A 21,745-nucleotide genomic window follows, 5' to 3' on the forward strand; every position below is an offset into this window, starting at 1 on the left:
AAATGTTAATTGGTTGAAATCCTACACAAATAAACCTACAATTTATCTCTGCAACATAAAATCAGTAGTCGTTTTTGTCTTTTTCTTGGCATTTTTTTTCTTTTCTATCAATTTTGGTTGACATTTAATAGGGATTTTTTTAAATTTAAATATTAAGTTGTGTATAAAGATTTTTTTTAAATCAAGTTTATCTATTATACATTTTGGAAATCTGATGATTTTATTTTGTTTTTCTAGTTTTTGATTTTTTTTGGCAATCACTCTTAAGTCTTTTTTTCTAATCCCTAAGGCTTCTTCTCTAACCGTGTTTCTGTCTTTATATCCAAAATCTACCAAATTTCCAAAATTTATAATAAATAATCTAAATTTTTTTATTCATTTATATATTCAAAAATACAATTTACACAACTAAAATTTACAATCCAAAAAAACAAACAAACAAACATACATCTCCTAAAATTTATCTACGCTCATTCCCTCGCCCTCGCCTTGTGAAAAAAACCCCTGCAGAAATTAAGCATTTCCAATTCATCTCACATTAGATCGTCTAAACTTCCATTAACCAAACCTAATTTCCGTTTAACCCTCGTCGCCTCATTGATGGAGTTACTTTAAAGTTTTTACTGCACGAACTACGAAGATGATCAAATCAGATATGACATTCTACCTGCAAAAGCGTGGCAGCAACCACGATTGGAAAAACTGCAATAAGAACTAACGCGAGTCTCCACTGCAACACAAACCCTATGGTACATGCGACCAACATTAACGCAGAATTATGTACTATCATGGAAATCATGTCGCCAATGGCAGATCTCACATTCGTGGCATTAGAAGCCAAACGAGCGACAACTTGGCTGCTATTGTTCTCTTCTCGATCAAACCAAATGACCTCATTGCGAAGAATCGCCGACAGACAGAAGGATTAGGGTTATCATTAGTCAGATTCATACTTCAAAAAACATAAAAACCAATACTGAAATTTTTTCACAGAAACCGTTTTATTCACCTTCAAGCATTGTCTATAGGACCTGCTTTGTCACGCCCCTACACCTGCGGTAGTCTTTCAACTGCTTATAGCGAGGTGCGGCACCACCGAACACTTTCTTTTCACCAATACTTATGTTCTTGGACTACGCCTAATTCACTTTCTCCTACTTAGTTTGTGTTTCGCAACCAAGTATTATTATGTTTATCCTTTATACCAATGAACACCCATACTCATTCATTATCAATAGCAATTATAACAAGAACACAATTGCACAGTATAAAGGGAGGGGCAACTCCCTGCAATATGAGTCTGCCCGAATCAATATATTATATAATCATCACTTTTACAATGTACAAGCTAAATCTTGGGAAACCCCAAATTTACACTTAGTCAATTTTCACAACTTCGGCAAACTCGGTTGCCCAGCTCGTCGGCACCTCCGCACGGTCGCTGCACGACTCACCAACCCGTTGTTCACCTCGTCGCACGTCTTCGCCAGTTCGCTCTTCGTTTGGTCGCAAACGCCCAAACCATGTACACCTGCCCACACACAGTCCCACTTGCCAACCTTGACAAATGCCCAAATCGTGTGAACAGCATGTAGTACCGCCTCTCCAACTCTACAACCTCCAATTCCAACCTTCGTCTCACCTTCGTGCACACATGCACGGTGGGCGGGCTCTCACCCGAGTCGCCAAGACACCCACGCCAAGTCGTCACACAAAACGGGCGCCACACGTTCACCGTGCACGCCTTGCCCAACCACTGGGCACACCTTCACCCGCACCTTCGCCCAACACCAAGTGCAACCTTCCTTCACCATGCGCTCACCCAAGAACGGCGCATGAGATGTGCGCCTTCACTTCTTGCCTTCTACGCACTAGAACTGCGCACTCCCTTCTTATGCGAAGTTGTCAAGTGATTGTTCGATGTCAAATGCTCTTCAAACGCATCACATATATATCCTTTGCAACGTGTGGGCGGGGCTTGCCCAGCCGACCGCCCAACCTTCGTTTACACCCCCTTATCCAACGTTCAGCGCCCAACTTTTAAGTCGGCCTGCCCGCCATCGCAAGTCGGCCTCAAGCTAAACGCTCCACGCTCCTTTGGGTATAAACTCCCATCGCATATTCATTATCGCATGTTTTTGTTGTAAGTTTCGTCGCACACTTGTTGCAGCTTCGTCGCACAACCGTTGTGCGCTCTAACTCACCTCACGCTCGCGCGCGCGTCCGGCTCGCCCGGCGCCCAATCGCGCTGCACGCACAAGGACATTACATCCTCCTCCACCTGAAATCGTTGTCGTCCTCGACAACATATCATCCTGGTAGCCATCCACCAAGATCATCAATATCCATGATGTCAACTCCTCCACATACTGCAAACATCACTGCAACATATGTAGAACCACCGTCTCCACCATGTCTCGCCCCGGCAACCATCTGTCACCAAGATCACCATACCAAGGTATACACCCATCGGTATGTCATATATCAGAGATCATCTCAACCCATGATCATCAATCACTCTGTCACAATCTCCACATGCTGCTCTCCATCATGGAAGGCTGGTCCCTCCATCCAAGCTACATGCCCACTGCAACATCTCGTGTCGACCTCATCATGTGTCATCATGTGAACTGCTGCCATGATACTCCAACATAATGCTAACACATCTCTGCACATGCTATAGCCCCCATGTCTGAACTAGTTGGGTAGCTAATCCAACTGTCACGCTCAAACCATGAGAATGCACATCCTCATGCCACCATCAGTTGTTTCTCAAAACATCCTGCCACATCCTCAACTCGATCAAGAATCCATCTCCATAAGTGTAAGCCATGCTCAGGTCCATGAAGTAGTCCTCATCTCATCTGCAACATGCTGTCCATGATGTTTGGTGTCAATGTGCTACATGAAATCAGCCACATCTATCCCAACATCATCCATGTGTGTATCTCCTCCATATGAAGAGATCATCTCATCAATCTCCAACTCTCGGTGTGCCACATCCAGGTCCATGAGGCAACCTCCATCATATCTACAATGTGTCATCCCTAAAGTCTACCATAGCAACAAGTATACACTTGTCTCATCTATCCATGTGTTGCCCATGATCATAGATCAATCAGCTCCCATGTCAATAGGTAGTTGAGTCTTGGCTCAACTCATGCCCAAGTGTTGCCACCAAGGCATCATCATCATCGTAACTCCATCAATCCAAAGTGTCTCATATCGATCCTCTACATCAAGTCACTCTTTCAAGCCATTCCCATACATGTACTTGAAAGTATGCACCCCATCCTACATCAAAGTCTCTGACCTCAGCTCCTTAATGCATCAGATCCTCCAAGTCCACCATATATGAAGTCCCTCTAGAAGTCACAACAATCTCATGTCATCATGAGCTCCATGAGTCATCTCCAACCAACATCTCAGCAAGCATACAAGTCTCGGCCCAAAGGTCTCTGCAAGATGCCTCAGCTCTCCATGTAGTAGGAATGCTCCATAGTCTACCCACAACTCCATCCAAGTCCATGGCCTTGTTGTACATAAGTGCACAACCTCTCCATCGGCTCATAATAAGTCTCCATGTCACATCAGCAAATCCATCTGCACAACATCCCTACCTTGGCACTCCTCATTGGATGTCCATAAGTGACACCTCTACAAGTGCTCCCACATAATGTTCCTGCATAAGACTGCCATGCTCCATGTCTCCAACCTGATGTCCATGACTATGTTGTCCATGTAGTCCAATCAAGTAGACCCATCACAAAAATTGATCATCCTCATCCAAGTCTTCTATCTTTGGTCTAGTGAACTCGGTCACCCAACCATATCATCATCATCACGAGTCCCTTCCATCATAGCTCCCCACTGAAGGTTCCACCAGGACTTGCTCTTGGTCTCGGCCATGAGAAGTCCACCCAAGCATCATCATACCCAAGAGTGTGCCCTCCAATCTGTCCATGAGCCATGTTGGGCACTTAGCCAAAGTGGCTAAAACATGACCCACTCCTCCAAATCGATCATCATGTTCCTCCCTTGTCACGGGCCTTTGCACCTTTCATCATAAGGCCACAAACAACCCCAACAAGTCCTGCAACAATCAACAATCCTTGCTCTTCATCATCATCATGAGGTTCCTCCAAATGAGTATCCTCATCCATCCATGTCTGCAAATTGCACGATCTTGGTCCAACTTGATCAATCTCAAGTTCATCCTCCATCGTTGTCACATCTGCAACATCTTCAACTATCATCACTTCCTCTTCCTTGATATCACAATCTGCAACTTCACCTTGCTCCATTTTCCAACCAAGTTGAAGAAGTTTGTCTTCAACATTCTTTTCCAAGACTTCAAGCTTATCTCGAATCCGGGGATTCTCTTCTTTCAACCTCTTCAACCTGTATAAGGTAAGCAAGAGCTTCCCTTCGCATTCTTCCAAACTTGCCATGCCTTGTCGTTCAGCTTGGTCCAAGCACTAAGCTTCACCTCTACTAAACCTGTTTCACCATTCACCAGCTTCACCAAGTTCCCTGCAACCATGAACCAGCCCTTGTTCCACTTATATGTGAAACTAGCTTCCTTCACCTGCAAGTACCTACTTCCACTGTCATCAACTGTCAAGTTTCCAAGTGTACCCACACCTGCACTTCGTCACAAGCAACCCTGCTCTGATACCAATTGTCACGCCCCTATACCTACGGTAGTCTTTCAACTGCTTATAGCAAGGTGCGACACCACCGAACACTTTCTTTTCACCAATACTTATGTTCGTGGACAACGCCTAATTCACTTTCTCCTACTTAGTTTGTGTTTCGCAACCAAGTATTATTATGTTTATCCTTTATACCAATGAACACCCATACTCATTCATTATCAACAACAATTATAACAAGAACACAATTGCACAGTATAAAGGGAGGGGCAACTCCCTGCAATATGAGTCTGCCCGAATCTATATATTATATAATCATCACTTTTACAATGTACAAGCTAAATCTTGGGAAACCCCAAATTTACACTCAATCAATTTTCACAACTTCAGCAAACTCGGTTGCCCAGATCGTCGGCACTCCGCACGGTCGCTGCACGACTCACCAACCTGTTGTTCACCTCGTCGCATGTCTTCATCGGTTCGCTCTTCATTTGGTCGCAAACGCCCAAACCGTGTACACCTGCCCACGTGCAGTCCCACTTGCCAACCTTGACAAATGCCCAAATCGTGTGAACAGCATGTAGTACTGCCTGCCAACTCTACGACCTCCGGTTCCAACCTTCGTCTCACCTTCGTGCACACATGCACGGTGGGCGGGCGCTCACCCGAGTCACCAAGACACCCACGCCATGTCGTCGCACAAAACGGGCGCCACACATTCACCGTGCACGCCTTGCTCAACCATCAGGCGCACCTTCACCCGCACCTTCGCCCAACACCAAGTGCAACCTTCCTTCACCGTGCGCTCACCCAAGAACGACGCATGAGATGTGCACCTTCACTTCTTGCCTTCTGCGCACTCCCTTCTTATGCGAAGTTGTCAAGTGATTGTTCGATGTCAAATGCTCTTCAACACATCGCATATATATCCTTTGCAACATGTGGGCGAGGCTTGCCCAGCCGACCACCCAACCTTCGTTTACACCCCCTTATCCAACGTTCAACGCCTAACTTTTAAGTCGGCCTGCCCGCCATCGCAAGTCGGCCTCAAGCTAAACACTCCATGCTCCTTTGGGTATAAACTCCCATCGCATATTCATTATCGCATGTTTTTGTTGTAAGTTTTGTCGCATGCTTGTTGCAGCTTCGTCGCACAACCATTGTGCGCTCTAACTCACCTCACACCCGCGCGCGCGTCCGGCTCGCCCGGCGCCCAATCGCGCTGCACGCACGAGGACATTACACGCTTGGTCAGATTCTTGCCAATGATTTCCTAAAAGGAATGTTGCATCGTATTGAAAACGAGGGCGCTGAACGATATCTCTATCAGAACGAAGCAATATTTCTTGATTTCATTTTTTATGTATAGCGGATCAGGGTTGTAACAGATGCTCAGAATGGCCCTCAGGATGTAAGCGAAGAGTGCGCTATTGGAACCGCAGACCATGGACCCTACGGATCCTAGTAGGGCATAGGCCCATTCTGGGGCATTCATCTTGACTAGTCTCCAGAATGACCCTGCCTGCTCTATGAAGGGTACTTTCTCTGTTTTGTGTGCTGAGTTGACATCGACAGATGTGCTGAAATCGGAAGTTGAGAAGTCTGAAAGCCTTTTGGAATAGGGAGATCAGCCATAAGAAGAATTTCTTCCAATTATGGGCGAGCTCACAGAATTCCTTGCGCTGGAGGGCCTGGAAATGGGCAAACAAACAAAAAATCAAAACGAGAATACAAATCTATGTTCATTCTATTTCCCCTTTCTTCCCGGGATCATTCAAACTGATAAATACTGAGAATTTATGGAAGGTACAAAACAAGTTTCCTTTCTATCTTGGTGATGAATGAGTGGGTCATTCAGAATGTGACAAAATGTAAAAGTCCATAAACTTCTACAGAGTAAAATCTAAAGTACCAATAAACACTATAAGGGTTAATGGGAGGAGCAAAACAACTACAATTTAAGAAAAAATATTTATCTCTTGACCGAACAAAACCATTATAATTTGAAGAAAAAATAGGAAGGATTTTATGAGAAGGCATCCAAATAGTTTGGTGGAAAATCTTTCACTGTAATAAAACCAAAAAAACTTGGCAGCTGCTAGATAATTTTCCAAAGAAGACCCTGAGGATCTATAGACAAACAAAACAATTATAATTTCACAAACTGCTAATCTAAGGACGAACAAAACTAGTATAATTTTATGAAGAAGAAGCTGAGGATAAGCATTATAATTACAGTTTTACAGAGAAGACCCGAAGGATTTATGGGACTGCAAAAAAATTACAATTTTATAAAGAAGGCGAGAGGATTTGTGGGAGAAACAAAACAATTCCAATTCTATAGACTTTCAGTGGGAAAACTATTGCATAGGTTAACCACAATGTGCCATCATTGAATTAATATAGTGGGATAAAACCTTTACCTGGCACTGCTCTTTCTTGCATTGTTACCAAGCTCATGGGCAGTTTCTTGGAGTCTGATTAATGTTGAATAAGCCCCATCATCCCCTTTTGAGATAAGGTCATCGTGAGTCCCCATCTCCAAAATGCTCCCCTGCTGAACAACTGCCACCAGATCAGCCTTCCTAATGGTTGAGAGACGATGTGCCACAACCACTGTTGTTCTTCCTATCATGAACCTGTCAAGGGCTTCCTGAACAAGTTTTTCTGATTAAGAGTCCAGAGCACTGGTTGCTTCATCCAAAAGTAGTATGGCTAGGTTCTTCAACATCACTCTGGCTATTGCAATGCGTTGCTTTTGTCCGCCTGATAGTTGTCCACATCGTTCACCAACCTGGTGTTGCAGACCCAACTTAGTACAAATCATAACCATGGCTACTATCAACTTTGACATATAAACCATAGATATATAGTGAGATGGAAGAAAAGTGCTATAAACCATAGATATATAGTTCAACTCCTGGGGATTTGGGTTAGAAAGGGAAGGGAAGGAGACTTGATAGTGGGAGAAGGTATTCCAGGATGACAAGGTAAACATATCAAACTGTTGTTATTCACACACACAAGTCATAAAGAGTGACTGGAAGACTGAGCAAGGAAACAAGCATAATCACCAAACAACTAATCAACCATCTCTGCAACAAACAATCAACTGACAACTAATCAATCATCTCTGCAACAAGGAATTTTCAGTTATTACAGCTAGCAGCACATACCTGAGTGTCATATCCTTCGGGAAGCTTTGTGATAAAAGAGTGTGCATTTGCAACTATGGCTGCTTCCTCCATTTCCACCTGGGTTGCATCCTTTCTTCCCAATAGCATGTTTTCCTTGATGCTTGTTGCAAACAATGCCGGTTCCTGACTCACAAGCCCTATCTGCGGTCTAAGCCATTTCAACTGCAGAGTTTTGATGTTAAACCCATCAAGTAGCACTTGACCTTCATTCACAGAAATTAAAAACACAGTACTTTTGAGAAGCAATTCATTAAACTAAAAACCGGAGTTCAGGGTATGAAAATGCCATGTAAAATCATGTATTGGATACCTTCAATGGGGTCATAGAAGCACTCGATCAGAGCAACTACAATACTCTTTCCCGACCCACTTCGACCAACCATAGCGACAGTTTTTCCTGCGGGAATGTTCAATGAGAAACAACTGAGAACGGTTATCTCTGGTCTAGAGGGATATGCAAAACTCACGTTTCGCAGCTGTACATGGCCTGTTACTGTGGGCAGAGTAATTCCAACAGAGTAGTTTCGATCAATCTTGGGCTTGTGATCAATAGTTCGAAATATATTCACAGCAGCAGATTTTGCCTTTGCAAATGTTGTCATGCTGGGAGTTGCTTGCCCCAGTGCTCTACAACAACAGATTCAAATTGTAAAATCACTTCCTACAAATCAAATTGTGGAGAAATAGGAGAAAACAGGCAATTTGGTATACTACATACAATCCACCGATCATGATTGAAAACATAGTAGATATGGCCAATCCTCCATTTGTATCATGGTGCGTCACAAGCCATCCTCCATACCACAGAAGCAGAGCATAACAACAAATATCACACAATAAGTTGATCCTAGACAAAATCGTTTTACCAGACCACTCTTATATCCAATCTTCTGAGCCACACTCAAAGACGCAGAATACGCTTTCAGCGCTTTATCCTCGCCTACAAATGAGAAAACAGTGCGAATTTGTGCCAAGGCCTACAAGTTGAATTGAATTAAATTTAGCCCCATTAAAAACAATTCAATTCCTCACTAGAAAAGGGAGCTGATTATATCAAACAATTCAGCACCTGTTCTGCAATGTTACCAGCCTATGCATATGCATCCTGACTCTTGGAGGAAAGCTTGGTTATCGTTATGGTATGAACGGCTCCAAACAAGGCTATCAATGGCACCACTGTAAGAGTCAGTAGAGCCAACTCCCACACTGTGATGAACCCCACCACAAATCCAGCCACAAATGTCGCCATGTAATGGATGAAATTGCCTAGCTGCGAACCAAATTACATCAAAGTTAATGAAATTTCCAGAATCTAATCTCAAGAGGAGATTTATAAGCAATTTCAAAAGGCCCCAAAGAGAGGAGTAGCAAGGGAATGGAAGGGTGTTCATGAGTTCTTCAAGACCAGTCGTAGACTGTAGTGATAAAAGGAAAAGGTCAAACAAACAAACATACACTAAGTAATCAATTAACCATTAGTAAGACACACCAGTTCATTTTGGCTGTCTCCATTGACAGAAATTGAAATCGTTGAGAACATAGAAAAAGATTAACTGACCTTCTCACTAGTAGCACCCTGAACAGCCACAATGTCGCTACCGATAGTATTGATGATGTCGCCCGTCCGTGCATCAATGTCGAAGTATTCCACATCTTGATTCAGAGTGGCCTCCAAATACTTGATCCGGAGCCTGGTCAACTGCCTCTCCCCTTTCTTCCACCGGATACGCGGAGATAAGGCCACTAGATTTTTGCTTCGAAAACATTACCAATGTAGGAATTTGGAAAGACTGCTGACGTTCCTCGACATGAAAATATCTTCACTTAGGGTGCCATAAACTCCACGAACTCACCCGGAAGCTCGGCACAAGATGTCAAGTGGAGAGTAAAAGTTTTCCGTGCTTTCTTGATTTTCCGTTGTTTTCTTTTCTGGTTCAGATCAACAGTTGAAAGTGTCTCACTTGATCGAACAGAGCAAGGTAAAAGTGTTGACGAAAAAGTTGATGCATAGGAAGGCCTATCGACCTAAATATAATCTTAATTAAACCCTTATTTCAACTTATGGTGGATGAGGATCGGTTGACTTCTTTTTTAAATTTAATTTAATACAATTTTAATAATAATATTGGATAAATGAATGAATCGTTGTTTTATTGAAAAACAATCTTAATTAAACTCTTATTTCAACTTAAGGTGGATGAGGAGCGGTTGACTTCTTTTTTTAATTAATTTAATATATTTTTAATAATAATATTTTTTTCTTCCCTTTGGAAAAAACGTAATTTTCATTAGATGATAAAATTACATATTGTATATGCAAAAGCATAGGTTCCAGAAAAAGATCTAATATTGATGCCTTTTGCCCTGGCAGGGAGGCATCATTTTAAGATGTATTCATCATATTGTTTTATAAAAAATGAATAAATATAGCCATGTAAAGTGTCCATAGGTCTTGCTGTAAATGAGAACATATGAATATTTACAAATGGTAATTTAAAACAAAAAATAGTAACATGATCTAAGCTCCCTGTGAGCTTGCTAAACATCTATGTCCATGAAAGGCCGATGGTAGTACTGGTAAAAAGTCCCCTCTCTGTGTTCTTGGATCATCCAAGTGTCGGATGGCCTGTGCGCAGCTTCTTTGGATAATCTGTCAGCATCTGTATTCTGTTCCCTGTAGATGTGATGACATGTAAATGTGTCAAAAGAAGTAATAAGACGATGAGCCTCATCTAGAATATGTGTCAATGTGTATGCATACCATCTAGTTTTTTTGTTTAACCATTCATAGACAACTTTTGAGTCCCCAAAGAGTTGGAGGTCTCGACATTGGATTTCCAGTGCATATTGTATAAGGAATTTTGCAGAGGACAGTTCTGCAAAATTATTCGTATCCCCTCCTAGTCCCATCTGTATGTGGTAGGAATAAGAAGCAGTGAGGTGAAGTGTGGCCCCTCCCTCGCATCTTTCCTCCTAAGCAGAACCGTCGAAATAAGCCCAAGGCTTTGTATGGTTTATGGTTTTGGGTACGATGGTTTGAGGTCGTGTCGTCTCCTCGTCATCAGGGATGATGGAGTAGTCGGAAATGATATGGGATGCAATGGAAGGCCAATGCGGAGTGGAATTCAGGAAGATGATTTTATTGTGGGCGATCCAAAGTCCCTAGCAAATGAGTAAAGGGAGATTCCAGAGCTTTTTTGGCACATCTCTTAACCACCAAGTTGTCCAGGTCTCCTTCACAGTCGCACCTTGCCACCTAATTGGGGATGGAATCACGACTGATATCGATTGCCAAAGGTCTTGAGTGCCCTGGCATTCAATAAATAGGTGTAAGGTGGATTCATTGTTACATTTGCATAGGTGGCACTAGAAAGGGTCGTGATGGGCTCGCTTGAGAAGGTTGTCCCCAATGGGGATTTTTTTTTTTCAGTATGGTCCACATGAGTAGTCTGCTCCTCGGGGGGGCCTTAAGCTTCCACAAATGCTTCCACCATGACTCTAAGGCTTCTGGACGGCGTTCTTCGACTAACACAAGGTATCCGTCCTTAGGGGTATATTTTCCGGCTTTTGAAAGTGCCCATATGACTTCATCTTCTCCTTTGCCAATCTGGATGTGAGCCTCAGTGAGAGCCATGATGAATGCATTCCACTGCTGTGTCCATTGTTAGGGAATGTTAATTCTCCAAGCCGATTTCCAGGCTTGCTGAAATAGAGTGGAGTGTTCAGAGTCCACTATGTGGACGATATGGGTAATATTGATGTCTCTGAGAAAGGATCTGAGTTCGTCTGGCAGTCTATGAGCATTCCCGCATGCAATCCATGGATCCAAAACAATCCTCACATTCATTCCAAACTGTATTTTCCATGTGATGCAAGCTCTGATGATGTCCAGAGATTTTATTACAACCTTCCATATAATTGATACCCCTGAGTGGAGTCTTTGTGGTTGGCTTAGCCAATCCATCAGGTTTGAGGGGGCAATGTATTTTGAAACGGCCACCCTTGTCCATAGACTGTTTGATGTAACAAGCTGCCACCCAAGTTTCGCTGCCAGAGCAGTGGAGAAGTGCTCTAATTTCTTGATGCCCCATCCTCCCCATTTCTTGGGCAAATTTAGGGCCTCCCACTTGACCCGTGCAAAAATTCTACCTGTCTGATGTCCCTTCCAAAGGAATCTACAACATAAGGCCTGGATTCTAGAGAGCATACCCCTAGGGATCCATGCCAGAGACATCCAATCAACTAGGGTGGCCTTCAGGACAAGTTTGATGAGAATGAGTTTGCCTGCCCTGGAAAGGTATTTGTAGTACCAGATATTAAGTCTTTTCTCCATCTTGGAAATAAGCCAAGTCCAATCTCCTATTTTATACCCCTGTGGCTTTAGCTTGTAGCCCAAATATGTGAGTCCATCTTCCAATCTAAGAAGAGTGTACTGGAATCTTTGCAGCGCATAATGGATTTCATATGGGGAACATCCAGCCCCAGTGAGGGTTGACTTATTGCAACCATTAATAATAATATTGGATAAATGAATGAATCATTTTTCTATTGAAATATAATCATAATTAAACTCCTATTTTAGCTTAACTTGGATGAGGATTTGTTGATTTATTTTTTAGTTGAGGGTCTAGATTGATTCTCAAAGGAATATGCTCAGCATATGATTCGTCTGAATGCTTATTAACGGTTGTAGTGTGTTACAGAGTTTGTTAGGTTATCTTGACTTTTAATAAATTTTAAAACATTGATGTCCTAAAGATTCCTGCCACGCCCACCAATTTCCTAGGGATTTTCAAAGCATACATAATTTTAGAAAAAATGCCTTATATCTTGGTTGTAAAGAATAGAAACTCTTCAATACTTTTGTTTTTTATCAAGGCCTGAGATTTTTAAGGGTTAAGTAAAATCAAAGTTAATAATAATATTTTGTTGCAATATTTTTTTTTTGTTATATATTTGTCGACGATAGATACAAATGAAACATTCAGCTATATCAACCACATTAATATTTTTAATGTGGTTGTACTAATTTAGTACATAGTTGATCTCACAAAATTTATATATGCAAAGTGTCTATAAAATATAAATTTTAATATTGTAAACAATAAATTTAATAATATATATATATATATATATATATATATATATACCTAAATTATCAATTTAGTAAAATTCGTATATATGTATTTTTTATTTTATTTTATAAATTGTTAAATTTTAATTGGAAATTGTAAACATTATAATCATTTAAGTCAATTTAATTAGTCAAATTAATTTAATAATAATATTAAATAAATGCAGCGCCGCCACTGCCAAGAGGTTCACCCTACTCGCAACTCACTGTTGTTAAAGGCAGAATTTGATGTTTACCAGAGGTATAGTATACTAGTAATTGCTGGATTTGACTTAAGTATAATACTGACCCACCTGCCAATTCATTCGTTAAAAATAACAAGGAGCCACTGCCGTGGCGGTAGTCCCTGCCAGGCCTGCAGGGAAGTGCAAAACTTGGAAAAGTTGGCCTGGCGGAAATTGTTCCAAGTCTGGAAAGGATGGGAGGCAGAGGTCAAGGAATAAATGGAGTGAACCACAAATAAGTAATTCATATAAGCCGCTGAAGGCAGGCAGGTACTCTCAGCTGTAAATCATTTCACAGTGGATGCAAATATTACATAGTAACAAAATAGCTATGGGGCCAGTTTGTTGACTGGCCTACATGCTGCAGAGCAGCGACCATTTGCATCCATCTGTCCAGGTATGAAAAGAACGATTATGAACTTAAAGAAGATTTATTTGAATGAAGATGCTAAATAGAAATGCAGAAAATCATTTAGGAACAAGGTTTGGAGATACAAAGTGATCCCTTTCAATAATTCTCAACCACAAATAAACATTCTGTTCAATGTTGACTGAAAAATTAATTGCCTAGACTGAAAAATATCTTTAAATCTCAAAACCAATAATTCATATAAATCGATGTTTAAACCTTAAAACTAGTGATTCATATAAGTCGCTGAAGGCGAGAAGGTACTCTCAGCCGTAAATCATTTTATAGTGGATGAAAATATTACATAGTAAAAAAATAGCTATGGGGCCAGTTTGTTGACTGGACTATGTCAGAAGCACTTCTTGTTGCATGAGTTGCATCAGCAACAACAATTCCTATGTCTGCCTTTTTTAGCCTGCAATCGTTTAACAATCTCGTACTTATGCTCTGCAATGACCAGTCAAAATCAGGAAGGATATGGAATCAAACACTAATTAAGGAAATGAAAAAATAAAAGTATCTGAAAAAACACAGAAGTAAAAGATAATTGTTGCTCACCAGGGAAAACACTAGCAAAACCATCAGCCTTCTCTATCAGTTCATCAACTGGCGAAGCTGCAATTGATTCATCTTTGTCCTGACCTAGTAAAGAGGATGATGGATACATGTTTGTACCCATGTCCAGTCGGCAAGCTGTCTCCTTGGCAATAGCCAATTGATCTCCTGATGAACATTTGCAAGTAAATAGTTAAATGTTGGCTCGTTGCATTACAAAAACAGTAGTGAAACTGATGACAGCATAACCTCACCATACCTGTGATCATTTTGAAATTTACACCAAGATTAAGAGCCCCTGTGATTGTTTTAGCATTGTCATGGCGTGGGGCATCAATCCAACAAAATCCGAGGGCCCTCCTGGACTCTCCTTCCTGCCCTTTGGAACTTGTTGCAAAGATTTTGAGATAGCTATAAAGATATACATAATCAACAAGAAGAACTTACTGGGAAGATTTAGCTCACGGATAAAGAAAAAGAAGCCATATTATTAACCTGATATGCAACTGCAAGAGAGCGAAGTCCTCATTCAACAAAGTTGTCAATAAATGTATGAACTCGCCGGTCAATTTGTGGCTTATTATGTGCGAGGTTAAGAATCTAGCAAAAGGTATTTGGTCATTTCAGTTTTAATAGAATGTGTACAAATAAGTTTTGAAGCACTTTCTAAACAATACAGCCCATTACCAAGTCTAATGAAGAAGGTCAAACTTCCAAAGAACAATACCTGCTCTGGAGCACGTTTACTAACTTGATGCATTTTCCCTTCATTGTCAATATAAGTGAGAGCTGTCCTCTTGTCAGTTGGATTAAAAGGAAGAAAATGGACCTCTTGAATGGCTGCCCACGCCTTTTAGATGCATGGATGTTAAAAGCCACAACAAAAGATACAAATCAGTAAAATAAGCATAGGCCTGCTTATCAACTGAAATTTAATATGATGACATAAAAAAAATACTTGCCTCCTTAGGATCCATAAGCATCCCAACAATTGCTGCATCAATGGCATCTTGATTCTCTGTTCTGGATGCTCTTGCAGCCATCAGGACAACAACATCCTTTTCATATCCTTTCGTGAAAACCTATTCATGACAACAATTAGTAATTGATACTTGTTTGAAGGAAACTAGCAGTACTGAATCATCCAATATTACCACGGACCCTAGCTAGCCAATTTGGTACAACTGCAGTATCACCAAAAATTATGTATTTATGAAATAAGAGAAAGGACAAAAGAAGAATCAAAAGTCCAGAATAAATACCAACCTTTTGGAAGTGGCCAACTTGGTTTGTACTGTTGACAATATGTGCTGGTTAAACAAAAAAGGTATGGACCCCAGTAGCAATGACAACACATTCAAGTTCACCCTGTTTGCAAGTAGAGGCAGAATAAACCCCATTGCCAGGACCCTTTGTTACTGGTAATGACTGACAACTGAGGGCAGACTACACACATTCAAAAATATTGTCATAAAACGTGGCTCAGGAAAAGTACCAAAACAGTCGAAGTTAATCCCAGAAATCATATAAAAGCATATCGAAAATTCCAGCACTTGTAATCAGAAATAAGAAGTAAAGAAAAGGATTGGATTAAGACCTGATCAATCTTTAAAGGATCTCCTTCAAGAAGACGTGCATGCGCAGGAACAATATCTCTAAGTTTGATGCTGATTATGTCACTAGGAACAAGCAATGCTGCATCTTCTTCATTCCATTGTGCATCTCTGAGAACTTGTTAAGTTCAAAGTCTTAAGTCATTGACCAAGGAATTTAAAACTGCAGCACCCATGATCTTAAGAGGATTCTGAACATCCAATTGCATGCTTCCCCGCAAAACCAAGGATAGAAAACTGAAAATATGGGGGCTGCCACTCATACAAAAGATAGTGAACAGACCTTGCTCTTTGGAGCCAGCCGAGTCATCAGTGTTGCAGCAGCATTGTCAGCATTGTTTTCCTCTATGAAACTTATGGTAGAGTTTATAACAAGCAATGTTAGAATACCACCAAAATCTTGCCAGTCAGGAGGTTTTCCATGCAAAGATACAATTTACATGATTAAAGCCTCAACTAAAAAGAGTGGATAGGGTATGCCCTGACTGATACTGGCTACAAGAGAGAAATATTGTGACACGGTAGAACAAGAAGCCATCTTCTTTTCTGATAATATGCACAGGAACCATAAGGATGAAGTAATACTATGAACTACTAAAAATACAATAGAGGGGAACAATATCCAATGGGAGAGACCAAATGCCACACTACTATTTACTATCAAACGAACACAGAAAACACAAAATTAGCAACAGTACTAGCAAATATTATTAATGATGAAAAAAACCATGACCAATTTGCCAAAAAAATACAATTATCAGAAGGAATGGCCACAGTTTAAAGATATGTGTTTAGTTCATGGATTGATCAATGGGGGTATATTATGCAAGCATGTTGAAGAGTCAAGACAGGCAGACAGACATGTTTGATAAACTGAATGTACACATTGTAGGTCCGACTAGGAAAATCCCTTGCAGAGAAGAAAACACCATAGAAAAAAAAAATAGAACATATAAAAGTAACAACATGATATTTGTGGTGTAAATAGCCAAGAGTTTTCAAAAACAAAGAAAATATGGGCCATGCATTTGAACGTTAATCTCTAAAAATGGGGATTTGAGCCAACCGAGCGAAGCCAGGAACTTCTCGTTTTTTGAATTCGAAATTCGAATTAATTTAGAAATAGAGATTTGACCTGAGTGATACATTTCACCCTTTGGTGTTTTTATATCGAAATTGGAATTAATGAAAATCAGAGTTATCCGTCTATGGACATGGATCCCATCCCCTTTCACAAGTCGTTGTACTTGATGCAGTTACGCAGATCACTCCAGATTTAGTGCAAACATAGTTAATGCCGGTAGGGCACCAGCATGAGAGGAATTTGAGAAATCTGTTGAAGTTAACCAGAGAAATGTATATCAGTCATTCTCTACATCACTACTCAGTTGGACGTTTGCAAATTCTGTGGAAGTTACCAGAAATGTATATCGGCCATTCTCTCCTTTGCGCTTTGTAGATTGGAAACCATGTGAGCACTCTTCAGATTGTAAATTGGAAACCATGTCAACACTCTTCAGATCTATGGCATATTCAGATGGTGTCTGGGATAAATTCTTTCCTGGTAGTGCTAGCAGATTTTACCCAAAGCAGTCACCCTATAGCATTCGCTTCGAAAATATAACTCTACGTTTGACTTTGGATCACATCTATTTAATAACATGTAAAAAATTTAAGCAAATTGTACAGTTAACAATAAACAGAAACATAGGTAAAATAAAATAATACCAAATGCAATACAAACCTCTGTGGTGCCTTGAGGGCAATGTACGGAGTTGTCCGCTGATTAGCAAAGCTCTTTTATCATAGCTAGTTATCAGTAGATTTTGTATAGCACTATGCCATAATTCCATCTTCAAACAACATAAATTCATTTTAAAGTCCATATAGTTTGGTGCTATTAATAACGTTTACCTAGTATGGTAACATATTGCTTCTAAGTAGTTTGCAGTACTTAATTTAATAGAGGAAAGTGCCATAGTACAACAAATTAAATAAATTATTAATAATCAATAGATCTATACAGGGAAAATAAATTATTAATACTTAATAGATCTATCCTGGGTATGGATTATTTAGGTTTAGCTATTAAAGCAGATATTAAGCTATTGATACTTTGATATATTTAGCTACTAAATCAGCTATTGATACTTGGGACATCTATGCATTTCGATTTTGTAGTGAGATGAACGTACCATTACAACTGTTCACCAGGGTTCCAATTCCCTATAATCCAACCCAACGTGTATAGCAGAGTAGCAAAGAGAGAGGAGGCTAGGTTGAAAGTGCTAAATAGTTTGGTGGAATCTGGCAGTTAAGCCCATGGAAGTTCTTTTTTTCAATGTAGCATTTCAGTGTATGTATCTGAAACTAGGGAAAATTGGGAAAAAAAACAAATAAGAGATGCCACCTCCAGAACTTCATAGCTTTCAGGCATAACATAGGAAGAAACAGAAATGAGTAACCGATTCAATATACAATTTGTCATTTAACTTCACTGGATAATAAGCACCATGTTTAATCAATCTATGGAACCTTTGGTGTTCGCATTCAGCAGCCGTAGATACAAAATTATTGCTCATCTGATGTTGCATTTGCTGTATTCAACGATATAATTTAAACCAAACACGGTACTTTTTAAGATGGAGCAAAAATATAAATACAAAAGGTGGCAAGACAATGTCTGATTGTCGAGCTTCAAGCATGTTGCAGAATGCCTTCCATTTGAAATACAAGATAGAAACAGAAACAATACTGTTATCACAAAATCACTACTAAGGGCCGCAACCAAGTAAGATTTTATGTAACTCTTTCAACCAGACTTTAGACTAGGAATTAGCCTTCCTAGTCAGAGAGGGCTCTCTCACAGACTTTTAATAGAAATCAATCACAACAAAAGATGGCTAACTCTTCACTCATTCATGAAAACAACAGCTGGTTGAACACATATCAAATTGGTCTTCATTGGGCTATGGAGTCTTACACATTTAATAAACAAAAGCACAGTCATTTCATGGAAGTCAAGGCTCTTTGCATTAGATGTTCAAACATATTTCACACAAACCACAGCTTGCCAAACATACAGGAAGTCAGAGCATTAGAAATGAATTCTGAGTGATTATGTTATAACAAGGCTGTACAAGAACATATAAGATAAAACACCACCATCATATTTGAACAAAATAATCCATTGAGAATCTTGAGAAGAAATAACCACTGTTTTACTATTACTGTAACAAGTCTTACATTGGCCCAAATAACTCTGTTTTTGTATAAAATGTCCAACCTTTTTTACATCAGAGTCATTTCTATATATAGGAAAACCAAAATACTACTACCTGAGACTCCTCAACAAGCATGAAGGGAGCTCGAAATCCTATCATTAATTATCTTATCCATATCTAAACAAACTAATTAATTACAAAGGTATTGCGCTGTGAAAACAGAGAGTTCCATTCCCATTGAAACTCCAAGTCTATCTCCTCGTGTGCATTGGTGCTTTCTTGAAATTTGACACCTGTATCACTTCAATAATAGCCAAGCCATGCTGGAAGAACATTCACTGAATGAGCAGCTTCGGATGCCTGATATGTGGATGACTCATCAACTGATAAGAATCTGTGCCCTATGTTCACGGTCTCTGCCTCCCATTAGTCTTCATGCATTAAAAGATTATGCTTCAAGCCATTTAATCCTCTAATAATCACGCATGATGCAAGAAACCTTATGATCTGGCCACCTTATAAACTGAACAGGTGTACCACTCAAAATCTCGGTAACCCTACCAGAACCCTAATAATTCGGATATAAAGTGATTTTAGGAAGACTTTAACAAAAGACAAAAATTTCACCTTTTCCTTAAATACTCACACCTGTCACCTTTTAAACATCTGAATGGATTTATATAATCTCCATGCTAGCCTCGAGTCATCCCTTTAAGATTTGCTGACCTCAGCATCAATCTCAAATTTTTCACATAAACAGTCATCTACAGCAGTTTCGTAGCGCGCTACGAAACTGCTGTAGGTAATCAAAACTAAGCATATGAACCTTAAAGCAATAATGACTTAACTCTGTGATTTCTTCAGCTATTTTACACAGGTGTAAGAACTTCAAAAAGTTTCAAAAAGTTTCAAAACGATGACAGCCAAAATTTACCAAAACTTGGAAGGCAAATTTCCCCTTGGATTAATTAGCTAGTTTGCCTAGCTTCCTCTTCAAACTGCTAACTTCTTCCTTTAAAACCTTGTTTTCTGCTCTTAAGCTTGTATTCATCTGTTTCATGATTTTTGCCTGCTTCAGAGCTGGCACCGTCCACACATATGCATCAGACACTGAGTCAGTTTGGCTCATCAAACTTGTTCTGCCTTTCATTACAGCCTTTTTATAATTTGCATATCTTACTGCCCTTTCCTTAGAAACATTTTTAATCTGAGGTATTTCTTCTTTTGTTGTTCCTGCTTGTTTCTTGATAGCAATAACATTTCCACCTTGACTGATGATAACCCTATTACCCTTGTTCTTACTTTTGGCTGCTTGAACTGTTCTGGTCAAAACCTCAAGTACCTCTGTCCTAGGCACTTCTAAAGGTGCCTTCTCTTTCTGCGCTTTCTCCACTTCTTTGATTTGCCTTCTTGTGACTGGTCTACGTGGCTTAAAAGCATATTCTTTACTAGGCTCTTCAAATTTCAACCTTTTTGAAGCCCTTGATTTTTTAGAACTTTCGGGTGAAGACTGAGTGAGGTCAATATGCATTGGCTGCACCGGGTGATCTTGCTCAAATTCTATTGGTTCAATCTGTATTGGCTGATCTTGCTCTAATTCAATGGCTTCAAGTAAGTCATTTAAACTGCCCTTTGAAATAGGGCTTTCTTCCACAGTAATTGACTTACCTTTCTCCTTGTTTAGTTGACCTCTGGTTTTCACCCTTGAAATATTTTCAACTTCACTTGATTTAGCTTCATCCTTCTTTTTCTGGATCTTCTGCTTTGATGACTGAGGTGTCTCCTTAGATGATGGCTTAGGAGTTTTCTTCGCTGATGATTTAGGTGTCTCTTTAGCTGCCACAGACTTCTCTGATTTCCTTAACTTGGTTTTAGGCTTCTTTTGGTCTGTCACTTCTCTTCTGAGTTCAGCCAAAGTGGGTTCTTCACTCCTTTCTTCCCTTTCCCTCACAGGCAATGGAGTGAGGCCTGTTTTGCTTGGGAAGCCGGCCATAAACACAAATGAATCCCAATCTCTGCCAATCTTTTGTAAACCATCCAACACCAGCAACTTTACTAAACCATGATGAAACAGGGATGTTTCACAACCATCTTTCTTTAACTGGATTTTATCACACATTTTGCTAATGCTTCTGAACAAATAGAAAGGTATGTCTATTGAAACCTTACCTGTGAAATGTAACAAAAGTTTGAAGTGGTAGGAGTAAACTTTATTGTACCTACCCTCGCATGTCAGGTATTTCTGGATGCATGTGAGGAGCATAGCATAATGTTCTTTTATATAACTCCTTGGCACCGCTTTGGTGAGGTCCTCATTTACATGAGGTTCCTTCAAAAAATCTTTACAGGGACTCATGTCGAACTTGAAGTTTTTGAACCATTCTTGACCACCCCTCGGAATTTCAATGACAGTGGAAATAACTTCAGGAGACACAGGAAACTCTAACATTGACACCTTTGAATTCAGTCCAGTAAAATTCAATGCGAAAGCCTTCGTTACCTCTGCATGTCCTCCCTTCAATTTTCCGCAAAACCTCCAGCAACCAGCATTTCGAAAGGCTCTTGCTACACCTTCATCCCTGAGAGTAACATCTAACCCCTCCGGCTCTGTCCTCACACACTTACCGGATCGATGTTCCCTCTTTTCCATCTTGCTTTGAATATTTTCACACAGGGAACTAATGGTAGCTGTAGCGCGAAAACAAACTCGACTTTGGAGTGCAGGCTCGCTTGC

The 21,745-nt window shown here is 40.2% G+C and overlaps 2 pseudogenes; both read right to left on the reverse strand.

Annotated features, from left to right (window-relative positions):
• Positions 1-453: 453 nt before the first annotated feature.
• Positions 454-11,486, reverse strand: LOC149185347 (ABC transporter B family member 1-like; annotated as a pseudogene).
• A 2,433-nt stretch (positions 11,487-13,919) lies between these two features.
• On the reverse strand, positions 13,920-16,211 carry LOC149185348 (plasma membrane ATPase 1-like; annotated as a pseudogene).
• Between the last annotated feature and the right edge of the window lie 5,534 nt (positions 16,212-21,745).

This window comes from Pinus tabuliformis, chromosome 3_2 (assembly GCF_031772625.1).
Source record: "Pinus tabuliformis cultivar Carrire ecotype Pingquan chromosome 3_2, CPIR1, whole genome shotgun sequence".
Taxonomy (NCBI): domain Eukaryota; kingdom Viridiplantae; phylum Streptophyta; class Pinopsida; order Pinales; family Pinaceae; genus Pinus; species Pinus tabuliformis.